Source organism: Triticum urartu, chromosome 2A, assembly GCF_056163025.1.
Source record: "Triticum urartu cultivar PI428250 chromosome 2A, HENAU_Tu73, whole genome shotgun sequence".
Classification (NCBI taxonomy): domain Eukaryota; kingdom Viridiplantae; phylum Streptophyta; class Magnoliopsida; order Poales; family Poaceae; genus Triticum; species Triticum urartu.
Window position 1 is genome coordinate 80,113,089 of NC_141874.1, and position 25,027 is coordinate 80,138,115.

The 25,027-nt window shown below is 49.8% G+C and overlaps 1 pseudogene; it reads left to right on the forward strand.

The window, feature by feature from the left end:
• Positions 1-23,413: 23,413 nt before the first annotated feature.
• Positions 23,414-24,658, forward strand: LOC147983913 (uncharacterized; annotated as a pseudogene).
• Positions 24,659-25,027: the final 369 nt, after the last annotated feature.

Consider the following 25,027-nt stretch of genomic DNA (forward strand, 5'->3'; position numbering starts at 1 on the left):
CCGAGAGGTCGAGGATGATAACTATATGCCTCCCTCCGAAGACGAGGCAAGCCTCGATGACGACGAATTCGTCGTACCATCAGACCCCGCCGAACAAGAGCGTTTCGAACGCAGGCTTTTAGCCACGGCAAGCAGCCTCAAGAAAAAGCAGCAACAGCTTAGAGTTGACCAAGATTTTCTAACTGACAGATGGACTGAAGTCCTTGCGGCCGAAGAGTATGAACTCGAACGCCCCTCCAAGAGTTACCCAAAGCGCAGGCCGCTACCCCGATCAAAGGAGGAAGCACCTACATCACTAGCGCACGACATGGCAGAACGGCCACCTCGCGACCGCGACAGAGAAGCCTCTCGGCCCTCCACCCAAGCCATGCCCCGCCGCCGCTCAACTAAGGCACGGGAAAATGCGCCAGACCTGCGAGACGTACTGGAGGATAAGGCAAGACAAACAAGATCGATCTACGGATCGCGCAGGCGCCCTATGGCATGTGACAATGATCTTCACTCCGGATACAACAAATCTGGCCAGGCCGAACACAACAGACATAGCTCTTCCGAGCTGCGTCGTGATATAGCCCAGTACAGAGGCGCCGCACACCCGCTATGCTTCACGGATGAAGTAATGGATCATAAAATCCCAGAGGGTTTCAAACCCGTAAACATCGAATCATACGATGGCACAACAGATCCGGCGGTATGGATCGATGATTATCTCCTTCACATCCACATGGCACGCGGTGATGATCTACACGCCATCAAATACCTCCCGCTCAAACTTAAAGGACCGGCCCGGCATTGGCTTAACAGCTTGCCAGCAGACTCAATCGGTTCTTGGGAGGACCTGGAAACCGCATTCCTCGACAATTTCCAGGGCACTTACAAGCGACCACCGGATGCCGACGACTTAAGCTGCATAATTCAGCAGCCAGAGGAATCGGCCAGGCAATTCTGGACACGGTTCCTAACAAAGAAAAACCAGATAGTCGACTGTCCGGACGCAGAGGACCTAGCAGCCTTCAAGCATAACATCCGCGATGAGTGGCTTGCCCGGCACCTGGGACAGGAAAAGCCGAAATCTATGGCAGCCCTCACGACACTCATGACCCGCTTTTGCGCGGGAGAAGACAGCTGGCTAGCTTGCAGTAACAACTTACCAAAGAACCCTGGTAATTCGGATACCAAGGACAAAAGTGGCAGGACACGTCAGAATAAGAAAAAACGCCGCGTTAGCAGCGACAGCAATGAAGACACGGCAGTCAACGCCGGATTCAGAGGCTATAAATCCGGTCAGCGGAAAAAGCCATTCAAAAAGAATACTCAGGGCCCGTCCAGTTTGGACCAAATACTCGACCGCTTGTGCCAGATACATGGCACCCCCGAAAGGCCAGCCAATCACACTAACAGGGATTGTTGGGTGTTCAAGTAGGCAGGCAAGTTAAGAGCCGAAAACAAAGACAAGGGGCTGCACAGCGACGACGAGGAGGAGCCCAGGCCGCCGAACAACAATGGACAGAAGGGCTTTCCCCCACAAGTGCGGACGGTGAACATGATATACGCAACCCACATTCCCAAGAGGGAGCGGAAGCGTGCGCTACGGGACGTATACGCGATGGAGCCAGTCTCCCCAAAGTTCAACCCATGGTCCTCCTGCCCGATCACTTTTGATCGAAGGAACCATCCCACTAGCATCCGTCATGGCGGCTTCGCCGCATTGGTTCTCGACCCAATCATCGACGGATTTCATCTCACAAGAGTCCTCATGGACGGCGGCAGTAGCCTGAACCTGCTTTACCAGGATACAGTGCGGAAAATGGGCATAGATCCCTCAAGGATTAAGCCCACAAAAACGACCTTTAAAGGCGTTATACCAGGTGTAGAAGCCAACTGTACAGGCTCAGTAACACTTGACGTGGTCTTCGGATCCCCGGACAATTTCCGAAGCGAAGAGTTAATTTTTGATATAGTCCCGTTTCGCAGTGGCTATCACGCCCTGCTCGGATGAACCGCATTCGCAAAGTTCAATGCGGTGCCGCACTATGCATATCTCAAGCTCAAGATGCCAGGCCCTCGAGGAGTAATCACGGTCAACGAAAACACCGAACGCTCCCTCTGTACGGAGGAGCACACGGCGGCTCTCGCAGCGGAAGTACAAAGTAGCCTTCTTAGGCAATTCTCCAGTCCGGCCGTTAAAAAGCCAGACACTGCCAAGCGCGCCCGGAGTAACCCAGAGCAGGACCACCTGGCACGCTCTGAGCAAGCGTAGCAATGCGGCCCCAACCCTAGCTCTCGCGACATAGCGAAACCAGTGCCTCGCATACATAAGTACGCCCTTGAAATACCATGGGCACAGGGGAAGGGGCGCAATAACGGCACGCCCAAAATACGGCTTAAAACGTACTAGGGGCTGCCGGATTCTTTTTTTTAATTTTTTCTTACTTTCAGGACTCCATACTTCAGACGACCTGTTCGGCAATTCGACTGCCGCACAAACGATGCAAGATCCAGGGAGGCAGACAAGCCATGCCGCATGATGGAACTCCCAGGTGGTCTCTGTTACGAGCAGTATACCTGTTTTGAATACAATTCCGCGGCCTGCCCCTGGTCAGGACATGTTAAATAGTCCAATATCTTTTTGCTTATCGCACTATTTATATCCTTTGGCTTTGATAAATAGCCTCTCTATAAACAATGATAGCTTTTTGTCTATTTTTTGCATTATCCTCTTTTCACATATATGTTTATTAAATGACATGATGGCACCCATACACCATGGTACGGCGAACACGCCAGGGGCTTCAGTACCCCTCATTATGGTGTGATAAGTACGTACACTTTCACAAGTGCGGCACCCCGAACTTATAGCACTATATGCATCGGCTCTAAATCATGATTTGGGTCAATAGTTGGGTTTGCCCGGCTCCTATGTTTTGGTGCCTTACGTTCCGCTATATCGGCTAAGGTAGCACTAGGAGAACCACTGCGATTGTGCCCCGGTTCAGCTGGGTTAAGCACCTTAGTGGAGAAAGCTAAAACTAACTGTCATGATGAGGCGAGAGACCGGTCGCTGTTCGAGAGGTTTTTCGAGTCCCTAAAGACTTATGCCGCTTCGAGCGAGGAGCTGGCTTTGTCCGGCCAAGGCGTGGATAGCGCACCGAACTCGGTCTTCCGAACTAGGGGCTTTGCCGAAATTTAAAATTATAGAGTTCTATGGCTAAGTGAGAGTGTTCAAGCATTATAGTCCGATTGCCTGGTTCGTTGTGCTGAGCGCCTCCCTCGAATGACCCAACTATGGGAAAAAGAGCGCTCAGGTTTATCCCGAACACCCCAGCACTAGTGGCATGGGGGCAGAAGCCGACGACTGGCCATCTCAATTTTTTGATAAACGGCTGCACAGAAAGTAATATTTTAAATTCAATAAGCATTGCTTAGCGCATATGAACAAGTTTTCAGCGCACAGGATAAACACGAGCGAGTTCATTCAAAAATCACATCCTTGGTACATTCATCCGCCACAAGGCGGGCACCTGCAAGAACATCCTTGTAGTAGTTCTCGGGCTTGCGATGCTCCTTCCCCGGCGGCGGCCCGTCCTTCACAAGCTTCTCACCGTCCAGCTTACCCCAGTGCACCTTTGCATGGGCAAGGGCCCGACGGGCACCTTCGATGCAGACGGAGCGCTTGATGACCTCGAGCCTCGGACAGGCCTCCACCAGCCGCCGCACCAGCCCGAAATAGCTCCCAGGCAGGGCCTCTCCGGGCCACAGCCGAACTATGAAGCCTTTCATGGCCTGTTCGGCCGCCTTGTGGAGCTCGACCAGCTGTTTCAGCTGGTCGCTCAAGGGCACAGGGTGTCCGGCCTCAGAATACTGAGACCAGAACACCTTCTCCGTCGAGCTGCCCTCTTCAGCTTGATAGAATGCGGCAGCGTCGGATACGCTGCGGGGAAGATCTGCGAATGCCCCTGGAGAGCTCCGGATTCGGGTAAGTAACAAGTAGTTTACTTTTATATTTCTGCTTTGCATAAAGAATGCCTTACCCGCTGCTATCTTCCTCATCTCCTCCAACTCTTGGAGGGCCTTTTGGCTTCGGCCTTGGCAGACTTGGCAGTCTCAAGGGCCGTCGCGAGCTCGGATGCTTGCGCCTTTGACTCAAGCTCCAAACTCTCATGTTTTTTCATGAGAGCCTGAAGCTCTTGCTGCACCTCGCCGACCTGAGCCCCAAGTCTGTCTCGCTCGGTGCGCTCCGCGGCCGTTTTCTTTTCGGCCTCAGACAGCGCTTGCTTAAGGGTCGCCACCTCAGTCGTGGCCCCTATAATAAGCAGTATAATCCTGTTATTTTTTTGCAATCACGTCTTTTTATAGGCACTTCTTATTTAAGGTATTTCTTACCTTCCTTCTCCTCTAGCCGCCGCTTGGCAAGGCCAAGCTCTTGCTCGGTCCGCTCGAGGTCCTGCTTCAGGACACCCACCTCCGCAGTCAGTGCGGCGGTGGATAGCAGCGAAGCCTGCATACGCATATTGACTCTTTTTTGTTAGACTCCTGCGATATTTAATAGATCCTCTATTCGACTTTTCTTTCCGAACGCCAAACAGAGCATCAGGGGCTACTGTCTATGCAGTAATATTTTTACATATTTTTACTTACCTCGAAGCCTGTTAGAAGGCTAGCGCAAGCTTCAGTCAGTCCGCTCTTGGCGGACCGGACCTTCTGGATCACCGTACTCATAATAGTACGGTGCCCCTCGTCGATGGAGGCGCCGTCAAGTACCTCCAGCAGATTGTCCGGCACCTCCGGTTGGACGGAGGCCGCCGGCTCAGAAGGCTTGCTCCTCTTGGAAGGAGTTCGCCTACCGCGGTCCGGAACTGTGGAAGATTCCGGCGCAGTGTCCAGCACAAAGCCGGACTTGGAGCCCTGGGGGGCCTTATCCCCTTCACTCCTGGAGTCCGGGAGGTTGCCTTGCGGCTCCTCCGGGACCACCTCCTCCTGCCCTGGAGCTTGTCACGACGCCACTTCGGCGTCGTCTGCAGTGCGGGGGGAGACAGCGGGCGGAACTGAGTTCACGTCCGATGAGTCCAGGGAGCCGCCCGACGATTCATTGAATTCGGCCCGGGGCGGGCTGCATAATTACGTTCGACATTAGGGAAAGCTGTGCAACAAAGGAACATCATGAGTTACTCTGATATCCGAACTTACGATTTCGCCGGACGCTTGGCCCTGTTTGGCCACTCCTCTTCGCCCTCTTCGGCATCGGGGGAGTAGTCCGGCGGAGGGGTCTTCCTTTTCCTAGACCCCTCGGCCTCCCCCGTAGGGGCGGCCTTCCTCTTCTCTCCTCCCTCCGCTGGGGGGGGAGAGTTTTCTTCTTCCTCCTCGTTTTCACGGGAAGAGGGCGTCTCGGACTCGTCGGATGACGAGCCCGACACCACCACTTTACGGGCACTCTTTCGAGTCCCCGTGGTCTTCTTCTTCTTGGCCTTCTTCTCCGGCACCACATAAGGCGCCGGAACCAGCAGCTTCACTAGTAGAGCTGGGGCTGGGTCTTCGGGCAGCGGAGCCGGACAGTTAATCGGTCCGGATATCGCCCGCCAAGCCTTTCAAAGGTAAGGGAGTTTAGATCCCGCATAGAGTAAACTATGAAAAAAGCTTAACATCCTGTAAAAGGTGAAGATAGCTTACCTCCCTAGCGTGACGCTGCAAGCTGTATCCGCGGTCCTCGGAAGCGGATGCGGGAGCCTCAGCGCCCTTGAATAGCACCTTCCAGGCATCTTCGTACGTCGTGTCGAAGAGCCTGCTAAGGGTTTGGTGCTGCGCCAGGTCGAACTCCCACAGATTAAAATCCTGTTGTTGGCACGGGAGGATCCGGCGGACGAGCATAACCTGGATTACATTAACAAGCCGGATTGGCTTGCTCACCAGGGACTGGATGCATGTTTGCAATCCGGTCACCTCTTTTTCTTCACCCCACGACAGGCCCGTCTCTTTCCAGGACATAAGCCGCGTGGGGGGTCCGGATCGAAACTCGGGGGCTGCGATCCATTTTGGATCGCGTGGCTCGGTGATGTAAAACCACTCGGATTGCCACCCCTTTAGGGTCTCCACAAAAGAGCCCTCGAACCATAGAACGTTGGCCATCTTGCCCGCCATGGCGCCTCCGCACTCCGCCTGGCTGCCACGCACCACCTTGGGCTTGACGTTGAAGGTCTTGAGCAGAGGCCGAAATGAGGGCGGACGCGGAGGAAAGCCTCGCACATGACGATAAATGCCGAGATGTTGATGATGAAGTTCAGGGCCAGATCGTGGAAATCCAGGCCGTAGTAGAACATGAGCCCCCGGACAAATGGGTGGAGTGGAAAACCCAGTCCGCGGAGGAAGTGGGGAAGAAATACTACCCTCTCATGGGGCCTTGGGGTGGGGAGAAGCTGCCCCTTTTCGGGAAGCCGATGCGCGATGTCCTTAGACAGGTATTCGGCCTTCCTTAGCTTCTTGACTTGGCCCTCTGTAGCGGAGGAGACCATCCACTTGCCTCCCGCTCCGGACATTGCTGGAGAAGGTTGAGGTGGGAAGTGCGGGCTTGGGCGCTGGAGCTCGAGCACGCAGGAGATGGATAGGCAAAGGAGGAAGAAGGCGTAGGTAAAAAGGTGGATCCTTATCCCCTTATATGGGCGGATGCGGTTGTGCGTCCCCACCAGCCTAGTAAAACTCGCTTGCCTCCCAAGCGCCGTGATGAATGGCGTGGTTGGGTTACCCACGTCCATATTGATGAGAATCCCGTAAAAGGGGTACATGATCTCTGCTTTGACAAGACGTGCCAAGGAAACCGCCTCGCAAAACGTGCTGAGGTGGAAAAGTAAAAATGATTCGAGTAAAGGACTTGGCCGTAGTGTGATGACGCACTGCGGAATACGTCAGCGGATTTGATTTGTGTTAATATTATTCTCTCTATGGCAATATGTGGAAACTTATTTTGCAGAGCCGGACACTACTCTTGGTGTTTACAATCTTCTATGAAGGACTTGGAGGAGGAACCCGCCTTGCAATGCCGAAGACAATCTGTGCGCCGGACTCGTCGTCATTGAAGCCTGGTTCAGGGGCTACTGAGGGAGTCCTGGATTAGGGGGTGTTCGGGTAGCCGGACTATACCTTCAGCCGGACTCCAGGACTATGAAGATACAAGATTGAAGACTTCATCCCGTGTCCGGATGGGACTTTCCTTGGCGTGGAAGGCAACCTTGGCGATGCGGATATTCAAGATCTCCTACCATTGTAACCGACTCTGTGTAACCCTAACCCTATCCGGTGTCTATATAAACCGGAGGGTTGTAGTCCGTAGGGCATCAACTCCATATACAACAATCATACCATAGGCTAGCTTCTAGGGTTTAGCCTCCTTGATCTCGTGGTAGATCTACTCTTGTACTACCCACATCATCAATATTAATCAAGCAGGAGTAGGGTATTACCTCCATCGAGAGGGCCCGAACCTAGGTAAAAACATCGTGTCCCTTGTCTCCTGTTACCATCCGGCCTTGACGCACAGTTCGGGACCCCCTACCCGAGATGCACCGGTTTTGACACCGACAGTGGTGACCTCAACCGTCTAGGGTGCTCAAACACCCAAGAGTAACAAGATCCGCTAGGGATGAGTGGGGGAATCGAAAATCCCTTGGTGGAAGTGTAGATCGGGGCCTTCTCAACCACTCCCAAGCAAATCAACAAGTTTGATTGGCTAGAGAGATAGATCGGGCGAAAATGGAGCTTGGAGCATTTAATGGAGCTTGAGCAATAAAATGGAGCTTGAGGGGGAAGAGGTAGGTCAAAGGGAAGAAGGGGACCCCTTTTTATAGTGGGGGCAACAATCCAACCATTGCCCCTCACCAACCAGCCCCGCACAGGGCGGTCCTACCGCTAAGAGGGGGCGGTACTACCGCTAGGTCAGCGGTACTGCCGCACCAGCCAGCGGCACTGCCGCGCAGAGGAGACTACTAGGGAATAGGACCCAACGCGGTACTACCGCGGTGGTAGGGGCGGTACTACCGCTCCTGAAACGGTACTACCGCCTCTACAACCGCAACTAGTGCCGCAAAACCTGACACGAGAAAAAGACCCCTCGTGTCGAGGCGGTAGGAGCCAGACAGCCCAGCGGTACTACAACAGCGGGGTCACGGGCGGTACTACCGTTGTGGAGCGGAACTGCCGCTTGTGACCCTTCGGCCGTACTACCACTGTTAGTGCGGTACTACCACTGGGACACTGAAGAGAGAGAGAGAGAATGTCTCCAAAGAGGCTGAGGACGAGGCGGTGGTGCCAGGCACCCCAGCGATACTACTGCTGTGGAGTCACGGGCGGTACTACCGCTGTGGAGCGGTACTGCCGCTTGTGGCTCCTCAGCGGTACTACGGCTAGGTTGCGTGGTACTACCGCTGGGACCCAGACAGGACAAAGAAAAGCGGAGAGATCTCTTCAATGGAATGGAAAAGCTCAGAGGGTGAGAAGCTGATGTGTACGTGTTGATTCCACCCATGCAATACCCCAGCGGACCCCCTCTTGATAGTAGGGTGCCCTCTACGCAACTAGTCCACCGAGAGAGAAACGAAAGAGCTACACCGTCTTGAAGGACACTCCGAAGGGAAGAAAACGTCTCGTGCCAGGGGTGAATCTATGAACTATTCAAAGCACATGATTAGTCCGCAAACATGTTGTCATCAATCACCAAAACTACCTGGAGAGAGATATGCCGTAACAATCTCCCCCTTTTTGGCGGATTGATGACAACTAGGGATTTGAGGAAGGAAAAGAAATAAATGTAAGAAAACTAAGAACTACAAATTATAGACGGGCTCTCCCAGAATGTGTGCACCTAGTGAGAGGAGCATTCGGAAAGCAAGACACACACATCCGGATCAACACTCCCCCTATATTTTATAGTCCAACAATTCTAAGCACAAGATATATGAGAGAAGAGTATAAAACAGGACAAGCATGCAACTCATAATAAACTACAGTACTGAATAGACATAAGTAATAAGGTAGCGATAGGGAGCATATGTCTCACACCATATGTCTAGAACTTAGGTCTCACAGGCACCAAACCAAACCAAACAAATACACTGAGAGAACACACAAGAAAACACAAGACGACACACACACTCAAAGCACGGCAACAACACAAATCCCTACACTCTCTCCCCCTTTGGCAGTGAGACACCAAAAAGGGCAAAGAGTGACGCTACGACTCCAGGTGATGGGAAGATGAGGATCTCGAACATCACATCTCAGCGTGATCGTCTGCATCTCCATCGTGGGTCGAAAACTGCTCGGCATCGGAGTCGGTCCAAGGGCAATGCTGATGAATCCATTACTCCTCTTCAGTGATCTGACCCTCAGAACCACTGGCAACTATCGCTCCCATCTGACGCATGAGCTCCTTGTGGCATATCCTGGCATGCTTCTCCGCCACATGAGTCATGTACTGACCATGAGACTCCATGCAGAAGGGCTTCTTCATCTTGCGTTTAAGCTTCTGTGCCCATGACGGTTCTGAACTAGAGGGCCCAAAGTCCTCCTCGTGAACATCAGTGGCAGCCCCACCCTCGGTCCCCATGGCAGCAGCAGCAGACGGACCCCCTGTTTGAGGCGCTGGGGTGACCCAATTGTCCTTCTTCCTCAGACGCTTGATCTCATGAGAAACCAAGTCTCCAGTTTCTAGCAACACTCTGGGATAGATCTGTGCCCAGGCCCTCTCAATGAGCCTCATGATGAATGGACCATATATCGGGCACTTGCGCTCAGACACGGCAGAGAGAAGTTCAGACCACATGAGATGAGAAATATCCAGGCTCTCTCTAGTGTTTGCTTCCTTCTCATGCTGAAGGAACAGAAGCATGTCCACGAGATAAGAGTGGACCATATCCAGATTCCCGATGCGAGGAAAGAGAGTCTCATGGAAGATACGATGAAAAATGTCCAGATATGGAGACAACTCATAGGTTTTCTTCTCAGTCACTGGGTGAACTTTCACAGTGCAGTAGGGCCAAAGGGCTTGCTTGTGAGTGGACGTATCATTGCGGTGAGGGCGGAAACCGACTGGAGTCTCAAGCCCGTGATCCACCACATCAAGTAACTCCATGAAAGCCTTCCACTTGATGGAAAGCAGCTTGCCATTGGTCATCCATGTTAGAGTTCTGTCGGCATCTGTCCCAAGATGAACGGTGGCAAAGAATTGGGCCACCAAATCTGCATCAAAATCCTTGTTGAATTGCATGATCCTGAGAATGTTCAGCTGAGTGCACATCTGAAGGGCTTCGCCAAAGTACTCCGGGTCCTTCTCCATAGCATCAGTGTCAATGGAGCGAACATCAACAAAGAGATTCTTCTTGGCCTTGATCACATCAAAATAGATGGCAAACTGAAAACGGTTCCAGAACGGGCGGTTGACCAAAGTGGGTTCTTGGTCCACCTCATAGGGATTGCGGCGACGCTTTTCCCAAAACTCCTTGTTGGTCATCTCTGTCACAGTCTTCCCCTTTGGCTTGTTGGCGGATCTCTTTGATTCCTGAGGAGGTGGAGGAACACTTGCGGATGCACTTGCTGGAGGCGGTTGGGTGCTCGAGGAACCACCGGCTGACTCAGAGGTGCGGTAGCGTTTTGATGTTGCACGCCCGGGGTTGATACGGCGAGCTTGATGCTCAGAATGGTCATCACCTGGAGCCAAACACAAGAACACGCAAAACAACCAGAAAGAACAAGCATAAGCCAACAAACACAAAAAAAGGATCAAGGTAAGGCAGGAATATGATGGAATTTGGCATGCAGCGGTAGTACCGTGACATGCCCGCGGTAGTACCGCCCAAGCGGTAGTACCGCCCCAAAGAGAGCGGTAGTACCGCTCGAGGTCAAGCGGTAGTACCGCTCCAACGAGAGTGGTAGTACTACTCGAGGCGGAGAAACAACAGTTTCCTACAGCACGAGGCAGAGAAACAGCGGTTTCCTACTACCGTGGTCAGATCCGGCACTACCGGCCTGCCAAATTCAAAAATATTCCTACCAAACTCTAATCGAGATAGTCTAGTTGCCTTCTCCAACCAACTCAAGCCTAGATTTAGCCAAAAATCTAGAGATGCTACCACCATTTCCCCTAAGAAACAAGATCTAAAAACGAGACAAAAGAAGACAAGGAACGGGGGCAATACCGGCATCCATGGCAAGAGAACGGGGTGGGGATCGACTCCACCAAAGGAAATGGAGAGGGACGCCCCGGAGGCGGAGATCCCCCGGAGCCCTCCCGCGGCGAGTTGAGGCTGGAGAGAGGAAGAGGAAAGAGGGGGCGAAGCGAATGGGTATGGGGGAGAAGAAACCTCCCCCTGCCCCGATATAACCCCCTGGTCCCGTCGCTCAGCGGTAGTACCGTGCTAGGGGGCGGTAGTACCGCTTATGAGCGGTAGTACCGCGCACCACCAGCGGTAATACCGCCCAGCACGCAGCAGCAACCAAACAACATGGCTTTTGCTCGAAGGAAAGACAAGAACGGCAAGAAAAGAGAGCACACCAGCAAATGACCAAGACACACCTCTTCAAAAGAGGGCAGTGGCCGGGGCCACCTATGTTGGAGTCAAGAGGTATGGCACCGCGAAGATTTTAACCTTGGGCCCATGACCAAAACTCGTCTTTGAAACACAAGTACCATCAACAATGGCCAAAGTGAAAGACTTGATCAATTTATGCATAATGGGGGGAGGGAGAGTTCATTGAGAGAACAACACTCCCCCTATGTCCATGCCTACACCTAAACTAGACAGCAAATTGAGCGTGGTGGGGTGTGCAAGGGTTCAAGCCACATTGCTCGAATCAATGATATTTAGCTCATGCCTTAACTCGCAAAATCTTGCTTCATCCAAGGGCTTAGTGAAAATATCTGCAAGGTTGTCATGAGTGTTGACATAGTTGAGCTCGATCTCTCCTTGCCCAATGTGATCTCGGATGAAGTGATGCCGAATCTAAATATGCTTCGTCTTGAAGTGTTGCACTGGGTTGAGAGAGATCTTGATGGCACTTTCATTGTCACACCAAAGAGACACTTTGTCACAAGTGACACCATAATCCTTTAAAGTTTGCCTCATCCATAGGAGTTGTGCACAACAACTACCGGCGGCAACATACTCCGCCTCAGTGGACGAGAGAGACACACAACTTTTCTTTTTGGAAGACCAACTTACCAAAGAGCAACCAAGGAATTGGCACCCTCCGGAAGTGGACTTCCTATCCACTTTGTCTCCCGCTCAATCGGAATCCGAGTACCCTACAAGCTTGAAGTTTGATCCTCTTGGGTATCATAAGCCAAAGTTTGGGGTATGAGCCAAATATCGAAATATTCGTTTGACCGCCACATAGTGACTTTCCTTAGGTGCGGCTTGAAACCGTGCACAAATTCCCACACTCAACATGATGTCCGGTCTAGATGCACAAAGGTAAAGCAAAGATCCAATCATGGAACGATATACCTTTCGATCCACCACTTTACCATTGGGATCTAAGTCAAGTTGGCACTTGGTGGGCATTGGAGTGGAAGCCGGCTTGACGTCACTTAGCTTGAATCTCTTGAGCATGTCTTGAGTGTATTTGGATTGATTGATGAAGGTTCCTTCTCTTCTTTGCTTCACTTCGAACCCTAGAAAGAACTTCAACTCTCCCATGGAGGACATCTCGAACTTTGAGGTCATGAGAGCGGCAAATTCCTCATTGAAATCTTTGTTAGGAGAACCAAAGATAATATCATCAACGTATAATTGGCACACAAACAACTCCCCTTTGACCTTCTTAGTAAAAAGAGTGGGGTCGATTAGCCCAACTTCAAAACCACGGTCTTGTAACAACTCGGTAAGGTGGTCATACCACGCACGTGGGGCTTGTTTAAGGCCATAGAGTGCCTTATCAAGTTGATACACATGATCGGGAAAGTAGGGATCCTCGAACCCGGGGGGTTGCTTGACGTAAACCAAATCATTAATAGGACCATTAAGAAAAGCACTCTTCACATCCATTTGTTGTAACTTAAAGTTATGATGAGAAGCATATGCAATCAACATGCGAATGGATTCAAGACGAGCAATGGGAGAAAAGGTTTCACCGTAGTCGATACCCTCGACTTGGGAGTAGCCTTGTGCTACCAAACGAGCCTTGTTGTGAATGATAATCCCATGGGCATCTTGCTTGTTCTTAAATATCCACTTGGTTCCTATGACATTGTGATTCCCGGTCGGTCTTGGCACCAATCTCCACACTTTGTTGCGCTCGAAGTTGTTGAGTTCTTCATGCATGGCATTAAGCCAATCCGGATCTTCTAGTGCTTCATAGACCTTGTGGGGTTCCACACAAGAGACAAACGCATGATGCTCACAATAATTTGCTAATTGTCTACGAGTGCTTACCCCCTTTCTTAAGGTTCCAAGCACATTCGTCATGAGATGATCCTTGGTGGAGAGCTTGGAAGCAACCTTGGCGACACGGAGCTCTAATTCCTCCTCGGGGTTGAGACGAGGAGTGGTCACTTGATCATCTTGAGCGTCGTCTTGGGCTTGTTCTTGTTCTTGAACTTGCTCGGAGGAGAGAACTTGAACTTGGGCATCACTTGATGTGTCAACACCGTCTTGAGCGTGATCTTGCCCTTGGTCATGTTCTTGAGGATGAGGGCCTTCATGTTGTTCTTCGGAAGCGTGTGGGCCTTGGGTTAGTGATGGCTCCACTTGAGTGGAGCTTTGTCCTTCTCCTTCGGCCACAAGGGGTTCCTCAATGGGTAGGATAAAGCCAACACCCATTCTTCTTATGGCTTGGGGAGGAATTTCATCACCTACATCACAAGTGCCACTTTGCTCCACTTGGGAGCCGTTATTCTCATCAAACTCCACGTTACACGTCTCCTCAATAAGTCTCGTGGATTTATTGAGGACACGGTAAGCATGAGAGTTTGTAGCATAACCAACAAATATGCCCTCATAAGCTCTAGCCTCAAATTTAGACAACCGAACACCTTTCTTGAGAATGAAACACTTACACCCGAATACCCTGAAGTACTTGAGATTGGGCTTGTTACCGGTGAGTATCTCATATGGAGTCTTGTTCAAGCCCTTGCGGAGGTAGAGCCGATTGGATGCATGACACGCGGTGTTGATGGCTTCGGCCCAAAAGTTGTATGGAGACTTGAACTCCGCCATCATGGTCCTTGCCGCATCCATCAACGTCCGATTCTTCCTCTCTGCAACACCGTTTTGTTGAGGGGTGTATGGTGCGGAATATTGATGCTTGATTCCCTCATCACTAAGAAATTCATCCAAGGTGTAGTTCTTGAACTCGGTGCCGTTGTCACTTCTTATTGTCAAGATCTTTGCATTGTGTTGACGTTGTGCTTCATTTGCAAAGTCAATGACGGTTTGTTGGGTCTCGCTCTTCCTCTTGAAGAAATACACCCACGTGTACCTTGAGTAGTCATCCACAATCACCAAGTAATACTTCCTACCTCCAAGACTATCGAAGGATGGAGGCCCAAAGAGATCCATGTGAAGGAGCTCCAAAGGCCTCTTCGAATAAATGATAGTCGTGGGAGGGTGAGCCTTCTCATGTAGCTTTCCTTCGATACAGGCACTGCAAGCACGATCTTTAGCAAAACTAACATTCGTTAGTCCATGGACATGGTCCCCCTTGAGGAGACTTTGCAAAGATCTCATATTGACATGGGCTAAACGGCGATGCCAAAGCCATCCCACATCAACTTTAGCCATTAGGCATGTCGTGGTCTAAGTGGGTCGCTCTGAAAAGTTAATCACGTATAGACCGTTCTCGACATGCCCAAAAAAAGCTACTTTAAGAGTCTTGCTCCACAAGAGGGCCACGGTATCGATATCAAAGAAAGTGGCAAAGCCCATGATTGCAAGTTGACGAACCGAAAGTAAATTGTATGCAAGGGACTCAACAAGCATGACCTTCTCGATCGTGAGATCATGAGAGATGACCACCTTGCCAAGTCCCAATACCTTAGAAGATGAGGCGTCACCCCACTCGACATTGGTGGGCATAGATGGAACCTTGTGCATGTCCACCACCAAGTCCTTGCTTCCGGTCATATGGTTTGTAGCTCCGCTATCGAGCAACCATGATCCACCACCGGAAGCAAACACCTACAAGAGATCAATGCTTGGTTTTAGGTACCCATTTTGTAATGGGTCCTTTGATGTTAGTAACAAGGGTCTTTGGAACCCAAATAGACCATTCAATGTACTCATGAAGAGAAGCAACAAATTTGGAATAAACATGCCCATCACTAGCACGGCATAACACATAAGAAGGGTTAAAATCGCCGGCTTTGTTGGGAGGGGTGGCATTGCCCTTCTTGACATTGCCGCCCTTTGTAGTGTTCTTTTTCTTCTCCTCGGAGGCACTCTCTCCCTCCTTCACAAAGGTTTGCATGGGAGGAGGAGGTCTTTTGGTCTTGTCATTCTTCTTCTTGTTCTTGGAGTCGGGCACGTACCCAACCCCTTCCTTGGCCACAACTCCCCTTTGGTTGATCAAGAGATCATTGAGGTTCTTCTTGCCTTGTATGCAAGTCGCAAGACCTCTCTCAAGTTGCTCCTTCAACTTAGCATTTTCCTCAACAAGATGTATATGCTCACAACACGGGTTAGTAGCATTTGCATTGTCAATTAAAACCATATGAGGAAAAGTCGCTTTCTCCTTAGTTAGCTTCACTTGGAGTTGATCATGAGACTCCTTAAGACTAGCGTGAATACCCTTCAAGGCCTTGTGAGCCTTGTCAAGTATATCAAACTCCTCTTTGAGTCTAGCAAGATCAACCCCAAGTTTGGCCTTCTCGGAATTTAGCACACGAGAAACAATGAGGACATGATCATAATCTTTCTTTAACTTCATGATCAACGTTGTGTGACTCCTCAAGAGCCAAACGAAGACCACGCTCTTCCTCAAGAGCATTGGAAAGATCCGAAATCTCATCGGCATAGTCACGACTATGCCCTTCCATCTAAGTGATGGTGTTTTCATGAGCCTCGATCATGTCATTGGCTTCACCAAGTTGTTCCAAGAGAGAAACAAAGTGCTTCTTGGATTTTCCCTTGAGTTTGCCCATAAAGTCCTCAAACTCATTAGCCTCCACATTATCTTCATCAAGTTCATTAATGCTATCCGCCAGAGAAGGATGATTAATGATGGTAGTTTTGATGTTGGAGGTTACCTTGTTGGTCGCTTTAGCCATGAGGCACTTGGCGGTGATGCTCTCATTGGGTGAGTCGAAGAGAGATACCCGTGGAGTTGTCGCAATGGCAACGGAGGCCATGGCAACCGACTCATCACTTTCATCATCATCATCATCCTCATTGTACTCTTCTTGTACCACCAAAGCCTTGGGAGGAGTCTTCTTGGTGAAGTTGCTCTTGTCGGGGAACGACTTGGCCTTGTCCTTTCGGATGAGCTTGCCACCATTGTCTTCCCTCTTCTCATATGGGCATTCCGCAACAAAATGACTCACGTTGCCGCAATTGTAGCAAGTCCTTACATGTTTCTTGCTCTTCGTGCCACTTGAGTTTTTTTGCTAAAGTTTGGCCTCGAGTTTTTCTTGCTCCAAAATTGCCTTGAAGCAAGTGCCATGTGTTCATGATATGCATACTTCGTATCTTCGGGGTTGCTCTCCTCTTCTTCCTCTTCTTCTTCTTCAACGGTGAGCTTGGACTTCAATGCAAGGTTAGGCCTCTTTGCCCTTTGAGAACAAAGCACCGCATTGTTGGCGGTCTTGTCCAAAATGTTCATGGCCACAAACTCATCCAACACTTCGCTTGAGGTCAAAGTGTGGAAGTCCGGTCTTTGACGAATGACAGAGGACATGGCCTTGTGATAGGGCATCATTGCCTTGAGGAATTTTTGCTTAATCCAATTGTCATCCGTGTCCTTGCTCCCGTGATCTCGTAGTGAGACCGCGAGTTTGGTTACTCTCTGATAAAGCTCACGAGGTTCTTCATCTTCTTTCATTGCAAACTCATCGGCCTCATCTTGTACCACTTCATAGTTGGAGCGTTGAATGCTTGTGCTTCCCCGGTAGAGAGAGACAACACAATGCCATGCATCTTTAGCCAAGGCGAAGGGACGAAGATGAGGTAGGTCTTCGGGTGGAATTGCATCTTGAATGATGAAGAGAGCATTCTCATTGAATTGATTGTCCACGGCTTCTCGAGGAGTGAAGTTGCTTGGATCATGTGGATAGAAACCTTCTTCAATGATTCTCCAAAGGTTAGTGTTCACATGATTTAAATGACGTTTAAAGCGGTAAACCCAAGAATCAAAGTCCTCATTTTTCACAATCTTAGGGGGAGGACCGGCATGATTCAAATGAGTGGAAGGAACCGGTCCACCATAAACAAGTGGTGGTTCCGCATGGGCAAAGATGCCGGTGCCATTCTTACCACTAGAAGAAGGAGCCTTTTCACTACTAGCTACCCCCTTGTTGGGGATAGCATCCGTCACCTTGTTGGCGGGGTCACCCACTTTCAACGGTGCGGTGGAAAGTTTAAGCCCCTCAAGAAATTTAGTAAACATCCTTTCAACTTCGGTCGTCATGGAGGTTTTCAATGTCTCCAAGGCCACATTGAACTCCTCACGAGAGACCAAGGTTCCCCCATCGCCCATAGACGAGATCGGATTCACACAGGAGTGTTCCTCCACACCGTCTACGGTATCAACCATACTCTTTGGACGGTAAAGTGCTTAATAAAGAGACGAGGCTCTGATACCAATTGAAAGGATCGATATGGTTGACTAGGGGGGGTGAATAGGCAACCACCAATTTTTTTACTTTTGTTTACCAAATTAAGCTTTGCATCAAAGTAGGTTGTCTAGATGTGCAACTAGGTGAGCAACCTATATGATGCAATAACAACAAGCATACAAGCAAGCAAGAGAAGTAACACTAAAGAGCTTGCACAAGTAAAGGTAAGAGATAACCAAGAGTGGATCCGGTGAAGACGAGGATGTGTTATCGAAGTTCCTTCCTTTTGAGGGGAAGTACGTCTTCGTTAGAGCGGTGTGGAGGCACAATGCTCCCCAAGAAGCCACTAGGGCCACCGTATTCTCCTCACGCCCTCACACAATGCGAGATGTCGTGATTCCACTATTGGTGCCCTTGAAGGAGGCAACCGAACCTTTACAAACAAGGTTGGGGCAATCTCCACAACTTAATCGGAGGCTCCCAACAAAACCACGAAGCTTCACCACAATGGACTATGGCTCCATGGTGACCTCAATTGTCTAGGGTGCTCAAACACCCAAGAGTAACAAGATCCGCTAGGGATGAGTGGGGGAATCGAAAATCCCTTGGTGGAAGTGTAGATCGGGGCCTTCTCAACCACTCCCGAGCAAATCAACAAGTTTGATTGGCTAGAGAGATAGATCGGGCGAAAATGGAGCTTGGAGCATTTAATGGAGCTTGAGCAATAAAATGGAGCTTGAGGGGGAAGAGGTAGGTCAAAGGGAAGAAGGGGACCCCTTTTTATAGTGGGGGAAACAATCCAACCGTTGCCCCTCACCAACCAGCCCCGCACAGGGCGGTACTACCGCTAGGTCAACGGTACTGCTGCACCAGCCAGCGACACTGCCGCGCAGAGGAGACTAGTAGGGAATAGGACCCAACGCGGTACTACCGCGGTGGTAGGGGCGGTACTACCACTCCTGAAACGGTACTACCGCCTCTACAACCGCAACTAGTGCCGCAAAACCCGACACGAGAAAAAGACCCCTCGAGTCGAGGCGGTAGGAGCCAGACAGCCTAGCGGTACTACGGCAGTGGGGTCATGGGCGGTACTACCGTTGTGGAGCGGAGCTGCCGCTTGTGACCCTTTGGCCGTACTACCGCTGTTAGTGCGGTACTACCGCTGGGACACTGAAGAGAGAGAGAGAATCTCTCCAAAGAGGCTGAGGACAAGGCGGTGGTGCCAGGCACCCCAGCGGTACTACTGCTGTGGAGTCACGGGCGGTACAACCGCTGTGGAGCGGTACTGCCGCTTGTGGCTCCTCAACGGTACTACGGCTGGGTTGCGCGGTACTACCGCTGGGACCCAGACAGGACAAAGAAAAGCGGAGAGATCTCTTCAATGGAATGGAAAAGCTCGGAGGGTGAGAAGCTAATGTGTACGTGTTGATTCCACCCATGCAATACCCCAGCAGACCCCCTCTTGATAGTACGGTGCCCTCTACGCAACTAGTCCACCGAGAGAGAAACGAAAGAGCTACACCGTCTTGAAGGACACTCCGAAGGGAAGAAAACGTCTCGTGCCAGGGGTGAATCTGTGAACTATTCAAAGCACATGATTAGTCTGCAAACATGTTGTCATCAATCACCAAAACTACCTTATGAGAGATATGCCGTAACAAGAGCTACAATAGCCAGAAAGATGCCTTGCCATGGGGAAGCCTCGCTGCTGGAACCGCCATCAGTGATATGATTTGAAGAGTCCAACAAGAGGTCAATGGAATTCTCATCTCCAATATGTTCGCATTCTAACATGTCCTTGTTGATTCAGCTATTACATTGTGTCACAGTTCACCTGTTTTTCACCTTTTTCATACTACTATGCAGTGGAATGTGCATGTTTGCTAAGTTGCAGATTGAATTATTCTGATAAAATATGCTAATATATGTCACTTCTTTCTTAAAGGTATCCGGAACTCTTAACTGCATTGCTCCGATGATAACTTTTTCTTACTGTTGCCATTCTGTGTTCCGGTCAAGATTTTCTTCTTTCACAGACATTAGAAGTCTAGAACTGGGATAAAAATAAATAAAATTTGGAATAAGCTAGAATCTTAATAATCTCCAATATCTGCTCCACATGTGTGGAATCAATCATCCAAATATATATACTCGGATTGATGCAGCCATGCCCAATAAGAATCTTCATGTAAATAAATTGAAGGATTCTCTACTGATGAATAGGGAGCTGCACCAGACATCATATGGTCTTTTCATTTTCGTGGTAAGACTAGACTGACCTCAAGACTTAAGTATCTCGGAACCATGCTTTTCCTGCGTAGTTTTCAACATGCTATTACATGGTCTATTAAGTGCGTGTGAAGATTCTTGAATTTACCCTGACATTATGGAAGATTTGTGCTGAAACAATTAAATATGTTAATCTATAATGATAGCAATGAAGACACGCAGTTCCGTTATCAGTACAGTGCAGATGGTCATGTGGCCATTGTGGGCTATCTTCAGTATTGTGGTTAACATTGACAGGATTAATGTAATCTTCGAAACGACACGTTCCATTTTCCCTATGTATTTTTTTGTTCAGATGCCCTACTACTGTTTTATTGACTGCAGGCAATCTATTTGGTATGGTATGATTTTGTTTGTTGGAGAGATACTAGCTGCCCCTTTTCCACCTGTTAGTAAGTTTTGTAGCAGACTTCTTAATTGATATTATAGACTTTCTAAGGTAGACGTGGTATTTTCAGTTAGACTGATTTCTTGTATTTTATCCACTGTTATAGGAGTTTGTTACCTTTGTTTTTTGATAGAAAATTAAAATGTGCATGCATTGTCGAAGTTTGTGAAGTAGAATTAATAACCTTCTGGTTATTGTTCAAAATATATATCTTGGATGTCCCATAGCAAGGCAAGGGCATTCAGCTATCCTTGAAAAATAAGAACTGTCAAACCGCTCAAGAACCTGCTAGGTCAAGCCTCTCCCTCCGCTGTTTGGCACGGCCTACCCCCTCTCCCCCGAATACCGCGACAGGGAAGATCCGGTCCATTGAGAGAGACCGATGCTGTCGACCATTGATGTCGCATGGGAGATCTACGACAGTGGAAACATGCTCCCCTTCGAGCCAACAGCGCTTCGAGGTCACTGACACGGGTGACCCAGCGATTCGCCGCTGCCATCCGGAGCTACTTTGCCAACGTCGTGGGCGTGGGCTACTGGCCTTCCAGGTACTCGACCGCCGGGCTTATCGAATTGGGCCCCCACGGTGCTGCTGGCCGTCGCCGGTCTCACTATAGAAGCATCATGTGCCGTCGGCCATGCCAGCATCGCCGCCTACGTTTCCCAAATCAGTTACCCGTACGGTCCATGCATACCCGGAGACGTTGGTGCGTTCACACTTCTCATGGATCTTTGTATTAGCCTGATAGTGTTGGGATCTCGAAATTTTGCTGTAGGTGAAGAAGGGATTCCTATCTTGAAATTCTGCTGTAGGTGAAGCGCCTCCTGTAGGCCATGGAGATGACCAGGGATGCATTGGGAGGCGGGTGACGTAAAGCGCTGGAAAGGAGTATTGTATTATGTATGGCCCTCCTTCGCTTTTTGGAAGGTTGTATAGTCGTTTTGATACATAAGATATAATTTCCTGTTCTACATACATATTGGTTTGATATGTTTTCATTTTTTATCATTTCAATGAATAATGCAATCTGGATTTGTTTTATCATGCCAATTTGAGGCATTCTGTATGGGCTGGTTGGAGGAATATTATTTTTTGATGCACTATGTGTGAACATGTTGAAGGGGCATGACCATCAACGAGCTTGTGGCAGAAGTTTGAATGTGAGTAGCTCCTATCTTTTGTGTACTTATTTTTAGTTTATCAATCAAAGGGTAGAATGATTACACGTGCAGTTATTTTGGTGTGAGCTTTGACAAGGGATGCCGATTGTTATGTTGAAGAGGCTAAAATCTTCCTCGGTAAGTGATGTGCATTATGCATCTGATAAAAAAGAGGCTTTAGGGAGTTGATTGTGCCCATGAGAGGTGGTCCTGATATTAGGCTTGCTATAACATGTCATATTTAACACGTAATGTTCTTTACCAACCAAATGTTCACGTTTTAGATTATAAAGAATGATGACCTCAAAGACAAAGAGCTCCAAGAACTCGGTTCTGAAACTTTTGGTTAGTCTGAGTAATGAAATGTGACCCTACTGGAAGTTCTACCTCATTTCAGTTCTTCTCTTTTCCATTTAATTATCTATTTCATTCCAAGCTAACTATCTTACATACCTATATCTTTCAATGCAAGACTACATGAGGACTATGGTCTATGGGATATCAAGCTCCTTGAAATAATCTGCACCAGTTCTTCTGGAGAATAATGTGTATGCATGGTCTACAATGGAGTTTACAAGATAGATTCACTTACTCAAAGATTCAGCCTAACATTTTCCATAAGGATTATGTATGTTATACCAACTCTCAGTAATCTCTACTACTAATGTCTTAGTTGGTAGTCTCGCCTCACTCCACCTCATCCCACCACTCCTATCTTTCGCCCACCTTTGACATCATCACATCACAACATTGGGCTGGCCCATTAACGTGTATGTGAACGCAATCCTCCCATCGCCTGCCCTCCTCACGATAATCCCGTCGTCCTCGCGCTGCCGTCCTCTTCTCCCTAATCTCCTCTACCAGCGTGCCTTCCTTGCGATCCTCCTGACGTGTCCTCGCGACGCTATCCTCTTCTCCCCAAACTCCTCCACCAGGGGGACTCCCCTATGACCCAGGCGGAGCAAACATTGTACGCAGGTTTTTTTGGCTTTCACCGGTTCGTTCTCTACCCCTCCTCCATGACTCCCCCGCCATCGATTTTTTTCGACATCTAAATGCAATCCCTCCATGGGGAAGTATGGTGTGAAGGAGAGAGGTCGCGATGGCGAAGGTGAGGTGGGCGTCATCCCATTTTAAAGGAGAGGGCTCCAGCGAGAAATGTCTCACTACGGCGAAAACTGAGAGGAAGGGGAGGACCCGACAGGAAAACATAATGCCAACTCCCGCGCGACCCTATCCTGTCCGCACTCGTCCGTTTGGGGTAAAAGGGACAAACGAGACGGCCCAGCGCACGGCCTCAAACGGACAAATGTCCGGAATCCGTCCGCTTTCGACCCATCCCACGCCCAAACTTGCGCTCGGTTTGGGGTGAAACGGACGTGCGCGGACGGCCTCGACGCACACCCTTGTCCCCCCATGGCCCACCTGTCGGGGACACTAGCAGTCCCTCCGCTCCCAATGCTTCACCCTCTCTCCCCGCCCCGCCCCACCCTGCCGCCGGCGCCGCCGCTATTCTCCGGCCACCTCCTCACCGCGCAGCCCCCCCGCCGTCCATACCAAACCACGTCTCGACATGGCCGCCACCACGCCTACGCTTCCGCCGTAGTTTTGGTCATTGATCGGAGGAGGTTTGGTCGTCGCAGTCCTTGCCGGTGGCAGAGGGGACACGACTGCCGGCGACGTACCACGGCGGCCGAGGCAGATTCCGACGAGAGCTCCAGAGCGGCCAGTAGCCGGCCGGCAACCACCCCTGCTGCGTCGAGGTGATCATCGCGGCCTCTTCGCCACCTCGACCGCAAGGTGTTCGACCTTTTGCCAACAATGGTATGGACAGTGGAGACGAGTTTTTCTTCCAACACTTCCTTTGTTCATCGGACGATTCGTCGTCGGATGATGACGATCTTGTGGTGGCTGCACTGGTCGTTCACGACCATATTCAACGGCAGCTTCTTCAGTACAGAGGGTCAGTCCCTGGCCGTGCTCCCAACCTGAACCGCAACAGGGAGAGAGGCCACGCCCTGCTCTATGCCGATTACATTGCCAATATCCCGCTCTTCAAGTCAGATAAAATTCGTCGCCGTTTTCGTATGGCAAGGCATGTGTTCAATCGTATTCGAGAGGGAGTGGTTGCTCATGACCCATACTTCGAGTGCAAGACGGATGCCCTTGGCAAGCTTGGATTCTCCTCCTACCAGAAATGCACCGCGGCCATCCGCATGCTTGCATATGGAATTCCAGGCGATCTGGTGGATGAGTTTGTGCGTATGAGTGAGACAACATGTCTGATGTCAATGTACAAGTTTTTCCAGGCTGTGATCGAGGTCTTTGGCGCAGAGTACTTGAGGAAGCCAACTGCCGCTGATATAGAGAGATTGTTGGCGACCAACGCAGCTAGAGGCTTTCCAGGTATGCTTGGCAGCATAGATTGTATGCACTGGGAGTGGAAGAACTGTCCATTTGCTTGGCAGGGCCAGTACAAGGGGCATGTTAATGGGTGCACTGTCATATTAGAAGCGGTGGCATCACAAGATCTTTGGATATGGCATTCTTTCTTCGGCATGGCAGGTTCTCACAATGATATCAACGTGCTGCAGCATTCTCCAGTCTTCGCGAGGCTTGCAGAAGGCCACTCCCCACCTGTCAACTTTGAGATCAACGGCCACCATTACAACAATGGATACTATCTAGCAGATGGTATATATCCTTAGTGGTCAACTTTTGTGAAGACAATCTCGAAACCCCAAGGTGAGAAGAGAAAGAGATTTGCCCAAATGCAAGAGAGTGTTAGAAAGGATGTGGAACGTGCTTTTGGTGTGCTTCAATCCCGGTGGGGTATCGTTCGAAACCCTGCACTGTCATGGGATGAAAGGAAGCTTTGGGAGGTGATGACTGCTTGTGTGATCATGCACAACATGATCGTCGAGGACGAGCGTGATGAGAGTATCTTCGACCAAGGATTTGATTATCAAGGTGAAAATATTGAGCCCCTGCACCATGACCCGGCCACATTTGAACAGTTTGCCCAATTCCACCATGAGATGCGTGATTGGCACACTCATGTGAATCTTTAAAATGACTTGGTTGAGCACGTGTGGGATCACATTGGCAACCAATAGATGTATTTGTCCATTTTATGTTCAGTCAAGACAATTTTGATTTGGTTGTAAAACTATTTCATTAAAGACAATTTCAATTGGGTTGTAAAAAAATTTAATTTTCAGACAAATATTTGGGTTCGAAACTAGTTTTGATGCAAATTTGGGCACTTTTTGGCCCTGACGGACAGGATGAGGCAAAAGGATGCGGCCGTGCGCTGGGCACACGGCCACCGCATCCCAGGACAGGCCCGGACACGACCCCAAATCCCTACCCAAAGGGACAAAAAACGGACAAAACGGACGTCCATTTGGGGTCGCGCGGTGGAGTTGGCCTAAGGGTGT